The sequence below is a fragment of the Galeopterus variegatus genome, unplaced genomic scaffold (assembly GCF_000696425.1).
Source record: "Galeopterus variegatus unplaced genomic scaffold, G_variegatus-3.0.2 Scaffold7377, whole genome shotgun sequence".
NCBI lineage: Eukaryota > Metazoa > Chordata > Mammalia > Dermoptera > Cynocephalidae > Galeopterus > Galeopterus variegatus.
Genome location: NW_007733488.1, coordinates 16909 through 26328, shown reverse-complemented (window position 1 = coordinate 26328; position 9420 = coordinate 16909).

The window sequence follows — 9420 nt, the reverse complement described above, 5'->3', positions numbered from 1 at the left end:
GCCTCCATCGCTACCTCACCCCCCCAAAGGGGGGCCCCCATGGGGAAAAAAAAAAAAAAAAAAAAAAAAAAAGGTCCTCTCTCTCCACAAAGCACACTCCAGAGTAATAGAAGAAGCATCTGATTTATGATAATAGGGGAGGACTTTATCACACCTGTCTCAGTACTGGACAGATCATCTAGGCAACAAACCAACAGACAAATGGTTAATCTATCAGATGAAGAGAACAAATCTATGGATATTGGAGGAGGGAGGGGGAAGGGGAGGGGTAGGGAGCTGGGGAAGGGGGAGGAGAGAGACTGGATAAGGGGCATAAAGAATAAGTTTGATTTGTAATAGTAAGTATGCTAATAAAAAGTAAAACACACACACACACACACACATATACACAAAAAAGAAATTTCTTCTGCCAAATACTCTGGATCAGCACCTTGAAGTTCCACATTCTGTAAAGCTTTTGGGCATGAACAAAATGCAGCTAAGTTCTTTGGCAGTTCATGGCAAGGGTGATCTTTGTCCCAATTTCCAATAAACTTTCTTATTTCTATCTGAGACCTCCTTAGAGTGGTCTTTATAGCCCATATTCCCACAAGCATTCTGGTCACCACCATTTAACCAGTCTCTGAAACATTCCAAACTTTGCCTGGTTTTCTTGTATTCTAAACTTTCATCAGCATCTAGGTTTTTTTCTAGCCTGTCTTCCAAATTCTTCCAGCCTCTCCTCAACACCCAGTTCCAAAGCTGCTTCCACATTTTCTTTTTTTAAAAAATTTTTTATTGACTCAAAATTGATTATACATATTTTGGGCATTCAACATTGAGATATGTTGATCAAATCAATATTACTAGCATATTTATTGTTACAAATCATACTTATTCTTTATGCTCCTTGTCCAGTCTTACCCCATCCCCCACTCTGTCCCCCTCCCCCCTCTAATTACCCTAGATTTTTTCTCTTCTGAAAGAATAATGGTTCCTCTGTTGATTTGTTGTCTAGATGATCTGTCCAATGCTGAGAGGTGTGATCAGGTCCCCCAATATTATTATAGCATAGATGCTTCTTCTGTCACTCTGGAATGGTCTTTGTGGAGAGATACATCCTCTTCTTTATCTCTGCTGGTGACTCTCTGTTGGGAAAAATAGGAAAATGGTTAGGGCCCCTCAGATGTTCAGAACCTTGCTGAGCTTTTGCTGTAAATATCCTCAGGTGTTCCTTGCTACTACTTAATGTAAGTTGTGTATGGGCACCCAGGTGTCCAAGGTTGTGGACTTAAGTATAAAAGACTAACAGCTCTGATCCACAGTGCTTCTCAGAACTCTGAGAAGCCACTAGGATAGTTGCTCCTAGATCGGAATAAAACCCATTCATTTTTCTATACCTTCATCTCCCAGATCCTTTTTTTTTTCTTATTACCTAGCTCACAGACCTGCGTGTGGAGGGTTTGTAACCCAATCTGTGCAATAGACTTGAGGGGTCTGTAAGCCCTAGCTTTACAATTGGCATAGTCAGCAGGATATTTGAGCAGGTACAGGAGCCAAAAACCCCCTGGAGAGGGAGAAAATGTGGCTACTCCTGAATATGTTGTGCCCTCTGGCCACTTTCTTGTTGACCAGGATCTGGTTGCCGCTTACTATACTACAAGTCAGCATAGACCAGGAACTCCTGAAGCAGTGCAGCCTCGGAGAGCCCCTTGGGAGGGGGAGGAAATGTGGCCATCCTTGAGCATATGGTGTCCAGTGGCCACTTTTCTGCTGACTGGTACCTGGCTACTGCTTACTATGATACAAACTGATTGAGATTTAAAGAAGAAACCAGAGCTGTTGGAAGCATGGATAATCTGTCTGGAGGGTGACATGCTGCGACTGGGTGCCCCTGCCTCTCACACCTGTCTCACACCTGGAAGAATGACAAACCCAGTGGTGAGTTGGAGGAGACTTTGCATCTCCAGGCATGACCTGTTGTGCACCAGAAACTGAAACACAAGCAGCCTATAGGACCAGGTGGACAACTGGAGGGCGATCCACAGGTGACTGAATTCACTACCTCTGTCCTATATACCCAGGCTGAATTAGTTGATTTAGGGAGACAGTTCCAGCAGAAATGGTGTATTAGTCAGTTTTGTGTTGCTATAACAGAATTGCCTGAGACTGGGTAATTTATAAGGAAAAGAGGTTTATTTGGCTTATGATTCTGGGACAGCTGCATCTGGCATGGGCTTCAGGATGCTTCTACTCATGGCAGAAAGCGGCAGGCAGCCAGCAAGTACAAGTAGATCACATGGCGCGAGGAAGCAAGAGAGAAAGTGCCAGGGTCTTTTTAAGCAACAAGCTCTCCCAGGAACTAATAGAGCGAGAACTCACTCACTACCCCTCCTTCCCCAGGGAGAGCATTAATCCATTCATGAGGGATCTGCCCCCATAACCCAATCAGTTTCCAACACTGCCATATTGGAGATCAAATTTCCACATGAGTTTTGGAGAGGACAACACATCCAAACTCCATCACAGGGGGAGCCCCTAGCTGCTTGGCTGCTGCGGTTATGGGATCAGGGGTGGATAGTGTGATGTGCTCTGGTGAGATGGAAAAATTGACCTCCATCACCATGCACCCGTCCCTGAGGCAGCGGCTGCAGAATAGCCACAGATATGCACAAGGGCCAGGTAATCACTCCTTAATGGAATGGGTGAGTGCAACTTCCTGAACCGTGTGGGCAAATGCTGGAGAACTGACTGCCCAAGACTGTGAGTAAATAGAAAACATATATTGACTTGGTTCAAGTAATTTGGGAGCTGGGGATGTGGCAGTCCATGTTTAATGTGAATACCCGTGGCCTGGATGATGAAAATTTTACAGGCAGCATGAGAGACATAGTGCTGCAAAATGCCCCGTCAACATCCTTTGGGTCACTGATGGCCATACTCGCCCCATACATTGGTCATCCTATACATGAGGTAACGACCATGATAGCCAGCCTGGGTGAAGTAGAGGAGAGGAGACAAGCAAAAGAGGTCCAAAAGGTGGCTAAGACCAAACCCCTAAGAAACAACCAGGATCTTATCCCAAGGGGACCAAGCAAGACTAGCTGTAAGCAGATGTGGCTTGACTTGCTTGCAGCAGGGGTTGATAGCAAGAAAACTGACCAGCAGCCAAATGCAGTCCTGTTTGCCTTGTGGCAGCAATTGCACCCTGAACAGCGTTTCACTAAATGTCCAGAAACAGGTAGCAGAGTGTGCTCGGTGGACTTAAAGGATTTCTTGATTGCTTCTGAGGAGGCAGATGAAATGTTCCAGTTTGATTAGGGAGCAGGCCAAGGTACTCGTCTTTTGAGGGCAAGTGAGGACCGGAGCCTTCACACTGAACTGGCAATACACTGGTCAAGGACTAATGTGCAGTGTGTTTTCGCATTGGTAGATACAGGCATAGAATGTAGCCTTATATATGGCAATCCAGATAAGTTTCCAGGGGCTATAGTTCATGTAGAGGGCTATGGAGTACATACTATTGAAGTCAAAGCTGTGTCACTGCCATTAAGCATTGGATGATTGCACCCTCATGTGTATACTGTACATATATCTCCAGTAGCTGAGTACATCTTGGGTATGGATATACTATGGCTTGCACCTGCAAACAACAGTTGGAGAATTTTGGCTATGAATACGGACAAGAAAGCCTGTGTTACGGGGATATGCTAAACATGACCCACAGGTGTTACCCCAAGCCAAGATGTGTGGTTAATGTAAAGCAGTATCGCCTACCAGGAGGACATGCAGAGATAGGTGCCACTATATTGGAATTAGAGAAAGTTGGCATTATTCGTCCAGCTCATAGACCATTTAATGCTCTGGTATGGCCAGTAAAAAAACCTGATGGTACCTGGAGAATGACTGTAGACTGTTGAGAACTAAACAAAGTTGTGCCTCCTTTGCATGCAGCTGTGCCTTCAGTTCATGACTTGATGGATCAGCTGATGACTCAGCTGGGAACTTATCATTATGTATTGGACCCTGCAAATGCTTTCTTCACTATTCCAATCTTGGCTGATAGCCAAGATCAGTTTGCCTTCACTTGGGAAGGGAGGCACTGGACCTTTCAAGTATTGCCCCAAGGTTATCTGCATAGCCCAACCTCTGTCATGGTTTGGTGGCTGGGGACCTAGACAAGTTGACAAAGTCCAGCATGATTACGATGTTTCACTACATTGATGATGTGTTGTTAACCTCTGATTCTCTTACAGATTTAACCCAGGCAACTCCAAAGCTGCTAAGCCATTTGGAAAAATGTGGGTAGGCCATGAACACAGCCAGAGTACAAGGACTTGGGCTGTCAGTCAAATTCTTAGGAGTGGTCTGGTTGGGTAAGACGAGGGTCATCCCAGACGCTATTGTAGACAAGATACAGGCATACCCTCGACCCACAACTGTAGCTCAGCCGCAGACATATTTGGGACTTCTGGGGTATTGGAGAGCTTTTGTACCCCATATGGTTCAAATGGCACACCCACTGTATGCATTAACAAAGAAAGGAGCCCCCTGGGATTGGACTGAGGAAGTAGAACAGGCTTACTGGGCTACAGAAAGGTCAATACAGACCCCACTAAACCTTTTGGATTAGACATAAATATCACCCAAGAGGGGTTAGGATGGGGTTTGTGGCAGAGACAAGACCAATTCTGAACACCTGTAGGATTCTGATCTCAGCTCTGGAAGGGTGCTGAAGTACACTATTTTCTAATAGAAAAACAGCTAGCAGCTGTGTATTCTGCCTTGATGGCCACCGAGGCTATCACAGGAACTGCCAAAGTACTAGGAAGGACAACATATCCCATACTAAGTTGGCTGCACATGTGGGCAACCAACCCTAAAACAGGTGTAGCTCAGACTCCCACTCTGTCTAAATGGCGAGCATACATAGAACAAAGAAGCACTGTGTCAACGGGTCCTCTGTCCAAAGAGTTGCAAGCTGTGCTAGGCTCAGTAGAGGCTGTGGAGGAAACTTTGACACAAACCCCACCCATGGAGGTGGAGGCTACACCTTTCCATGAGGGACAGGGACCTATCACAGAACAAGCTTGGTATACAGATGGCTCTAGCATGGGACCCTCAGCATCATGGACAGCTGCTGCTGTCTAGCCCTTAACAGAAACCACATGGTATGAAAATGGCACAGGGCAAAGCAGTCAATGGGCAGGATTGAGAGCTGTTTGGATGGTAATAAAAAATGAGCCTGGGCCATTAACCATCTGCACTGACCGCTGGGCTGTGTACAAAGGTTTAACACTTTGGATTTCAACTTGGAAATATCAATGGTGGATGGTAGGCCACCAACCCCTGTGGGGACAAGCCATGTGGCAAGAGTTATGGGAATTGGGACATGAGAAAGAAGTAACTCTTTTCCTTGTCACAGGACACTTCCCCTTACCCCGTCCAGAAAATGATGAAGCTTATGCCTTGGCTAAGGTAAGATGGCTGGAGAGAGCCGCAGCTACTGATGCAGCCCAATGGTTACGCTGATGAATGCAGCATGCTGGCAGCAAAACCATGTGGATGGCGGCTCAAAGATGGGCCTTGCCTATAAAATGGGAAGATGTAGTGAATGCCTGTCATGCTTGTCCAGTATATGCTCAAGAGAGTCCACACTTGGTAGGTACCCCATATAGATGGGAAAATAACTCAAGGAAGGGTGCCCCTGACTCTTTGGCAAGTGGACTTTGTCAGACCACTGCCAAGGTGAGAGAATTTCAGATACATCTTCATTGCTGTTGATACAGCTACTGTTTTTCTGTTTGTATGGCCTTGTAAAGCCCCAGACCAGGTAAACACTGTGAAGGCATTGAATAGACTTACGGCCATGTATGGCTGACCTATAGTCATAGAGAGTGACAATGGAATCCCCTTTCCTGGACATGAGGTTCAGAAGTGGGCTTCCCAGTTGTCTATTCAGTGGAAGTTACATGTGCCATATCAGCAGTGATGATTGAGAGATACAATGGTCTTTTAAAAAAGGGGCTAAGGCTATCTGCCCAACCCCCATCCCTGAAGGGGTGCACGTGGTGGTTATGGCCAACAGTACAGTACAATGGGAATGGAGAATAAAAGCCCCCCATATGAGCTGGGTTGGCTTAATAGGGCCTTGGGGAAAAGGATTAGAGGAAGGCTTGCAAGTTTCACCTTGGGTGACAAGTACCTGGCCTCCTCGCATAAAGGTAACATGGCCTGGAACAGATAAGTCCTCTATTCTAAAGGGCACATTTGTATTATCATTATGGCCAATTATGAATCCCCCTATAGTTTTACATGTAGAACCTACAGATCCCACAGTGTTAGCAGATAAAGTATGGTATCATAAACCAGGTAAGATACCTATTCCTGCAACCATCCTTTCCCAGGATGGCAAACTGGCATGTATCTTACCAGAGGGGTGAGAACTCCCCCTATTGGTACCAATAACCCTTCTGTCTTTTCGTCCATAGTGTTCTGGCTGCCGGCACCAGAGTCAACTGGATACAGACGTACGTTCGTGTGACCAATGTGTTGGCTTATTGAATATACACTGAACTTCATACTAATGATGACTACTAACCAGACATGCACGGCTTATAATTGAAAGAACAAAACTACAGGACAAGACTTAAGGACAAGCCTTAGGCATATTGGACAGACAATAGGTTGTATGAATGTAAGGGTCACTTATCCTTGCTAAGGGAATATCGTGGAAGATTCTGAATGCGTAGATTGTATGGCGAGGGACCCTAAAGGGGTGGATTGTTGGGAAAAATAGGAAAATGGTTAGGGCCCCTCAGATGTTCAGAACCTTGCTGAACATTTGCTGTAAATATCCTCAGGTGTTCCTTGTTGCTACTTAATGTAAGTTGTGTATGGGCACCCAGGTGTCCAGGGTTGTGGACTTAAGTATAAAAGACTAACAGCTCTGATCCACAGTGCTTCTCAGAACTCTCAGAGAAGCCACTAGGACAGTTGCTACTAGATTTGAATAAAACCCATCCATTTTTCTATACCTATGTCTCCCAGAACCTTTTTTTTTCTATTACCTAGCTCACAGGCCTGCATGTTGAGGGTTTGTAACCCAATCTGTGCAACAGACTTGAGGGGTCTGTAAGCCCTAGCTTTATACTCTCCTTGTGTCAATGTACTCCGGTGGCTGGTGGACCATCTGAATGGTGGTTGTGGCATCTAGCCACTTTTGTGGCAGCCACGGTTATTGTGGTGGCTGTGGTGGGCCACCCACATGGAGGTGATGTTTTTGGCATGCTCGTTGGTTCTGGTGGTGTGCCTGGTTGTGGGGGGGTCCAGTCCCCCCAGCTCCTTCCCTCAGTCCCCAGGTGGGTCCTGAGGAATTGGTAGTATGCCTGGTTGTGGAAGGGGGCTCCAGTCCCCAGCTCTATGCCTCACATCCAGGTGGACCTGTGGTGCTGGCAGTATGTTTGAACTGGAACTAATATTTTTGTCCTTTGCTTACTTCTAAAGTGGGGGAACTTCCTGTTGAGACCAGTACTTGAGCTGTGTGGTTGAGCTAAATTGCTGCATTGCTGTTGCTTTCTTAGGGAAGGCTTTCTGTGCAGCACAGGTTATAATGGTTGACTTCAAAGGTACTTCTGGCTCTCCAGAGACTCAGTGCACCTGGGTTGTGTTGTAACTCTGATCTGGGCTTGAGTCTTTTCATCAAACTGCACCCCATGCAATTCTATATTCCTGACCAGTCTCCTCTGGGTGGTCCTATGCTGACTGGGATGCAGATCAGCTGTCCTTGCTGTGCCCCAGTATTCCCCGGGTGGGCCCATCTCTCCAATTGCCCATGCTGCAAACACTTCCCATGGGACAGGCCTTGTACCAGTCCCTCGCGATGTCTCATTGGCCTCTGAGTGGCTCCATTTTTTCAGTTGTTGTGGATCCTCCCTCCTATGTGGGTCCACAGGAATCCTATTAGTGGTCTTGATGGCCTGGGGACCACCAAGGCCCTCTTCTCCCCTGTTCCCTCTAAACAACTCCATCTGAAGGGCACAGCTATGGGTTTTTGCCAGCTCCTGCTCTGTGTGCTCAGCAGTTCCAGCCTTAAAGCAGCCATGGCACGAAATGGTCAGAGCAGTTTTTTCTTTCTCTCATTGTGGCCTCTCCTGCATTCATGCACTCCATATGTCTCTCCTCCTCTTCCCCTGAGCTCTAGTGGCCCCAGCTTGGCTGTTGTTGCTTTTTTATATAGTTGTAAATTGGTTGATTTCTGGGAGAGAGTGATGCTGGGGACCATCTATTCCACCATCTTGACTGGAACTCCACTTTGTCTACATTTTCAAGTATTTGTTATAAGCAACATCCACTCCTGGTACCAATTTTCTGTATTAGTCCATTTCTGTTGCTTATAACAAAATATCTGGATCTGAGTAATTGGTAAGAAATGAAATTTGTTGCTTACAGTTTCAGAGGTTGGGAAGTTCAAAGTCCAGGGAACACATCTGGTGATGGTCTTCTTTGGTTGTGGCTTTACAGCAATGCAGGGGTCTCTCACATGGTAGAAAATAGTGGAGCAGAGAGAGACTCTCACATGCTCTCCTTTTAAAGCCCTTGGAACCATGCCCCATGACCACCATTATTAATCCATTCACTGTGGCATGGTTCTACAATCTAATCACCTCTTCAAGGCCCCACCTTTCAATTACCATAATAGGATTTCCCATCTGTTGCTGCTGCAGCCATTTTGCTCTCTGGGCCAGGTAAGAGCTGTGGCTGCTGTTTGCATAGGTGATGGCTGGTGCCTATCTCCCCACTCAGCCCTAGTTCTCCTGCTGCTTGGAACCAGACTAGGATCAAGAAGCTCCTGGAATAGCCCATCGTGGCAGCAGCATGGAAATCCAGTATGTATCGGTAGGTAAACTCATGATTATTGCTCAGGTTCTCAGGGCAGTGGGGAGATAGAAATGCTGATGAGGAAAATCCTAAAGGAAAATCCTAAAGGCCTCTTTCCAACCAAGTGGGGAGGAAGCCGGGATATTTACACATCACCTGTCCAGCCATCATTAGCTGAGGACCGCTTCCAGGAGCATTCACTCTCTGCCATGTCTAGCTTGCCTGAGTGGCCAAAAGTTCATCCATAGTCACAAATGAAGCCTTGGGCAGAGAGGCAAGTGTGCCCAGCAAGCTGACTTTTGTTGTGAAGTTGAGCACAAGGAGGACAGAACGGTGAAGACAGCACCTGCCACGGGCATGACAATTCACCTCCTCTTGCAATTCCATTTTCATGGCATTTCCCCTGATAAGGATGTACTGATGTAGCTTCTTATGAACTGACCTGGGCCCACTTTTGTCATGCAGCACACTCCAGGTGCCTCCCCCTACCACGTCATCTTGCCTGCCTTTGCCAGCGCCTCCCGGCATGCCAACTGGTTCAATAGTAAATTCAACAGAAGA